Source organism: Pituophis catenifer, unplaced genomic scaffold, assembly GCF_029215685.1.
Source record: "Pituophis catenifer annectens isolate HBS135680 unplaced genomic scaffold, rPitCat1.0.hap2 SCAF_10, whole genome shotgun sequence".
In the NCBI taxonomy this organism is placed as follows: domain Eukaryota; kingdom Metazoa; phylum Chordata; class Lepidosauria; order Squamata; family Colubridae; genus Pituophis; species Pituophis catenifer.
The window spans coordinates 9,791,681-9,797,680 of NW_027256890.1; positions in this window are offsets into that span (position 1 = coordinate 9,791,681).

A 6,000-nucleotide genomic window follows, 5' to 3' on the forward strand; every position below is an offset into this window, starting at 1 on the left:
CAGTTACCTAGTTGGGTATTCTAACGTCTGCAAGAAAATAACCAAGCTCAGCATCAAGGACCCCACAATCCTCCTCCTCCTCCTCCTCCTCCTCCTCCTCCTCCTCCTCCTCCTCCACCACCACCACCACCAGCACCACCACACAAGCCCCCTTCTTTTCTAGCCCTGATGATGTTACCTAGTTGGGTATTGGAACGTTTGCAAGAAAACAACCAAGCTCAGGGAGCATCAAGGAACCCCACAGTTGAACCCCAGCGACAAATATTCCCTTCCCTCGGGACCCTGCTTCCCTTCGAAGGAAGCGGCCACCCCAGCGGGGCAGCGAAAGGAGTGAAACTAACTAACCCTTGGGGTCGTTTGCCTCCCCCCCCACTTCCCTCGAGCTTCCTCCAGCTCCTTCATTCATTAAACGAAAAGGAAAACACTGCTCGGAATAAGACATCATTCACACTGTTGCCTGCCTTTTTTTCCCCTTGATCTTTTGGCCCGAGCTTGTTCAAGGAAGACTTAAAGGAAAAACAGAAATTAACAACTCGTGGCCGCCCGGTGCCAATGTTCAAAAGAGGCCCTAATTTAATTTTAATTAGGACCAGCTTCTGCTTCCTTGGCTAATGAAACAAGCCTCATTAGGAAATATAATTGAGGTCCCCCCAGAGGGAAAGGAAGCTTGCAAATCTCCCTCTTTAGACCCCAGGCATTCTGGCCGATCAAATTGCAGTAGCCCAAAGCAATGTCATCATTAATATATAAGGGGAGGAAGAGGAGGAGGAAGAGGAGGGAGAGAGAGAGAGAGAATGCTGACCAGCAAATTATATACTGATATTTTTCCTTTGCCAAGAAGCTTCTGTCTCCTTCAGCCCTCGCCACGCTCTTTTCGTATGGAAGCTCGCATCCTCCTGATTACACCTGGCAATTAACTCTCATTTATCTTGTGTTTAAAGGCTGAATCGAAAAAGGGAAGGGAAATGATTCGTGTAAATAATCCACTCTACAATAAAAAGGTCATTTCCCCCCTCTCTGTGGTTGCATTTATTTCAAGGATAATTTGACCGGTCTGTTTTTTTTTTGTTGTTGTTGTTGTTTTTGTTTAAAAGGGAAGGATTAAAAGGTAAAGATTCCCCTCGCACATATGTGCTAGTAGTTCCCGACTCTAGGGGACGGTGCTCATCTCCGTTTCAAAGCCGAAGAGCCAGCGCCGTCCGAAGACGTCTCCGTGGTCATGTGGCCGGCATGACTCAACGCCAAAGGCGCACGGAACGCTGTTCCCTTCCCACCAAAGGTGGTCCCTATTTTTCTACTTGCATTTTTTTTACCTGCTTTCGAACTGCTAGGTTGGCAGACGCTGGGACATGTCATGGGAGCTCACTCCATTACGCGGCGCTAGGGATTCGAACCCCTGAACTGCCAACCTTTCGATCAACAAGCTCAGCGTCTTAAGCCACTGAGCCACTGCGTCCTTCGCAGCTGGCATGACTCAACGCCAAAGGCGCATGGAACGCTGTTCCCTTCCCACCAAAGGTGGTCCCTATTTTTCTACTTGCATTTTTTTTACCTGCTTTCGAACTGCTAGGTTGGCAGAAGCTGGGACATGTCATGGGAGCTCACTCCATTACGCGGCGCTAGGGATTCGAACCCCTGAACTGCCAACCTTTCGATCAACAAGCTCAGCGTCTTAAGCCACTGAGCCACTGCATCCTTCGCAGCTGGCATGACTCAACGCCAAAGGCGCACGGAACCCTGTTCCCTTCCCACCAAAGGTGGTCCCTATTTTTCTACTTGCATTTTTTACGTGCTTTCGAACTGCTAAATTGGCAGAAGCTGGGAGAAGTCACGGGAGCTCCCCCCGTTACGCGGCACTGGGGATTCGAACCGCTGAACTGCCGACTTTTCGATCGACAAGCTCAGCGTCTTAGCCACTGAGGGTAGAGTTTGTCTATTCAGAGCAAGGGCTGAAAATCTTGACCTCCTTCTGAACTAGCTTTAGGATTTTTCATTGTATTGGGTGCCTTTTATCTTAGTGGGTAGGAAGACCTCCAAGCTCCCTTCCAACTCTCGTTCTTCTGTTCATTGTGTTTAGACACTTTAAGATGCCTGGACTTCAACTCCCAGAATTCCCCAGCCAGCATGTAGAGAAATTTTACACGGGAAGAAAGTTGAAAAAGGACAATCCGTTACCGAGCCGTGATCTCAGTAATGCAGTGGTTTTTCGTATTCCAATAAAGGAGAATATTTGTAGCTCGGGGTTGACGTGAGGGGGTCCTTAGTGTTCTCTGAGCTTGATGGGTTTTCTTGAAGACTTTTCATTACCTAACTAGGTAATAGCAGTAAACAGCGGTAGGTTTCACATTTTCTTACCACCGGTTCGCTGTGCATGCACATTCTCGCACATTCACAGGCTCCTCCTGTTCCTCTGCCTCTCTACTATCAGCCTCTGGAGGCTCCGAAGTCCGTACATCACTCCCCGATGGCCCTGGCCCCATCTCTGCCTCCAATGCAGAGCCCTCATCCGGGCCTTCCCCAGCCTCCAGAACTGGCCCATGTTCTTCCTCAGCCTCATCGTTGTCTGATTCAGCTGCCAGCTCTGCAGGCTGCTGGCGGACCACAACAAACGTGCCTAAATATAGAGCTGGGGCAGGTCAGCTCGATTTCCGCTACCAGTTTGCCCGAACCGGCTGAGAACCACCTCTGAGTGTAAACCCCACTCTCTTCTACCATTGCTGATGTTACCTAGTTTGGATAATGAAACATCTGCAAGAAAACAACCAAGTTCAGATACATGGTAGATTCAGGTACATGGATTTTTGTTATATACCAATCAAGTCCATATCGACCAGTGGTTCTGTCCGGTTCTTTAGAACCAGTAGTAAAAGCGGCAGGAGGGAGGCTCCGCCCACCCACCCGGTAGTCATAATTGACGATCTCCGCATGCACAGAAGCACGTGCTCCCGTTGCAAACCGGTAGTAAAGGTAAGTAGAACCCACCCCTGATATCAACTCTTATCAAATGCTCCATTTTTTTTCCAGGGGAAACCTATCCCCAATCTGGTCCTCAGCTCTTAACAGATTAACAGAGTTGGAAGGGACCTTATAGGTCATCTAGTCCAACCCCCCGCTCAAGCAGGAGATCCTACACCGTTTCTGACAAATGGCAGTCCAATATCTTCTTGAAAGTCTCAAGTGATGAAAGCTCCCACAACTTCCGAAGGCAACTTCTGTTCCATGGGTGGATGGTTCTCCCTGTCAGAAAGTTCCTCCTCATTTCTAGGGTGAATCTCTCTAACTGTACTTCCATCACTGCTGTAATTGAACTCATACCACCTTGAATAACAGAGTCGGAAGGGACCCTCGGAGGTCTTCTAGTCCAACTCCCTGCTTAGGCAGGAAACCCTACACCACTTCAGACAAATGGTTATCCAATATCTTCTTTAAAACTTCCAGTGTTTGGAGCATTCACAACTTCTGGAGGCAAGTTGTTCCACTGGTTAATTGTTCTACCTGTCAGGAAATTTCTCCTTAGTTCCAGGTTGCTTCTCTCCTTGATGAGTTTCCACCCGTTGCTTCTTGTCCTGCCTTCAGGTGCTTTGGAGAAGAGCTTGACTCCTTCTTCTTTGGGGCAGCCCCTGAGATATCCGAACACTGCTATCATGTCAGCCCTAGTCCTTCTTTTCATCAAACTAGATATACCCAGTTCCTGCAACCGTTCTTCATATGTTATATCCTCCAGTCCCCTAGAACAGCTGGCTGAGGAACTCTGGGAGTTGAAGTCCACAAACCTTAAAGTTGCCAAAGTTGGAGACCTCTGCCCTAGAAGACTCATTCTTCTAGTCCAACTCCCTGCTCAAGCAGGAAACCCTACACCACTTTGGATCAGTGGTGGGTCACTACCGGTTCGCCCCGAATCGGGTGAGCCGGTAGCTGCGGCGGCGGGAAGCTCCGCTCGCCCACCTGGACGTTTCTGCGCATGTGCAGAAGTGTTGAGCGCGCATGTGAGCACGTGCACGCCCACGAGCAAAACAGTAGCCATGGTTGTTTTTTTTTTTTGTTTTTTTTAAATTTGATTTATATGCCGCCCTTCTCCGGAGACTCAGGGCGGCTTACAATGCGTTAAGCAATAGCCTTCATACTTTTGTATATTTTATACAAAGTCAGCTTATTGCCCCCACAAACTGGGTCCTCATTTTACCCACCTTAGAAAGGATGGAAGGCTGAGTCGACCTTGAGCCTGGTGAGAATTGAACTCGCAGTAATTGCAGGCAGCTGGATGTTAAATGCTGCCTTAGGAGGCATTAGCCTCCTACGCCACTCAGGTTCCTACAAACTCCTTTTGTTTTGAAACACAACCCACCCCTGCTTTGGAGAAATGGTTGTCCAATCTCTTTTTTTAAAAAAAAAAACCTCCAGAGATGGAGCGCCTTGCGGTCGGCCGTCTTCTACTTCTCTTTTTCCTTCCAATGTTTCCAAGCGTGGTAGACAAATTCCTGGCTTCCGTTTGCATTGATCGGGGGGCTCCTTTCCTCCGAAAAAAATGCTCAGAGGCCTAAAACTTCATCCTTCTTCTTCTCCTCCTCCTCCTTCTCCTCCTTCTCCTCCTTCTCCTCCTCCTTCCTCTTCTTCTTCTTCTTCCTCTTCTTCTTCCTCTTCTTTTTTTCTTCCTCTTCCTCTTCTTCTTCTTCTTCCTCTTCTTCTTCTTTTTCTTCCTCTTCTTCTTCCTCCTCCTCCTCCTCCTCCTCCTCCTCTTCTTCTTCTTCTTCTTCTTCTTCTTCTTCTTCTTCTTCTTCTTCTTCCTCTTCCTCTTCTCCTCCTCCTCCTCCTCCTTCTTCCTCTTCTTCTTCCTCTTCTTCTTCTTTTTCTTCCTCTTCCTCCTCTTCCTCTTCCTCTTCTTCTTCTTCTTCCTCTTCCTCTTCCTCTTCCTCTTCCTCTTCCTCTTCTTCTTCTTCTTCTTCTTCTTCTTCTTCTTCTTCTTCTTCTTCTTCTTCTTCCTCCTCTTCCACTTCTTCTTCTTCTTCTTCCTCTTCTTCTTCTTCTTCTTCTCCTCCTCTCACCTTCCAAAATCTCCCTGCTTAAAACCTTATCCTGACGAAGACCATGTGTCGGATATTAATTACATGTCCGGGGCCCCATGGAAGTCATTGAAATTTAATGAGAGCCGAGGAAAGCCCACCAAGCCGATGGCATACATTACGGGTTGCCATGGAGACCCCCGCTGCCAAGCCTGACCCACATGGAAGGAGACCGAGGTCAAAAGGGCAGCGAGAACAAAAGCGGTGCCCACAACTGCGCCAAACGATGCAGACCTGAATCTGCCGATCTTTCTGAGATCGGGTTTCTCCCCCAAAGAGAGCCCAAGGAGAGTTTTCAGTAGCCATCATCATCGTGTTAATCATAGTTTCAATGGGGCAGCTTTGACCATCTTGGACCAAGTCTAGTCCCAAAACACCAGGGGGTTTCTAGAAGCCTGGCACTCTGACAAATTAGCCATCAACAGACACATAGACATCAACAATGTCTACCTATCGTGCAAAAGAGGCAATCGGAATGCTCGCTAAATGAATGGTTGCAAGAAATGGTAGTATTGAAAATGATAAGGGAGCGTCTATTGCCGTGATGGCGAACCTATGGCATGCGTGCCCGAAATGGCACATGGAGCCATGTCGCCTGGCATGTGCGGCGTCGCCCATTCCTCTTCCAGGTTTCTGGCGGGCATGCGCACGCAATGATCAGCTGGCCTTTGTGTGCGTGGCAGTGCCGGAAACTGGAAGAGCTGGTCTTTTGTTTTCCCACGTGAGCATGCGCACCGACCAGCTGATTGGTGAATGTGCATATGCAGCAGTAACTGGAAGATTTGCTGACCGGTACACATATGCGTGCTGGAAACTAGAAGAACCTTATCCGGCACGCGCATGGCCCCTGGGCCAGTGATCGGTTCGCACCGGTTCTATAGAACTGGTGGTAAAAAACCGGCGGGAGGCTCCGCCCACTGACCCTGCCATCATTAGAACG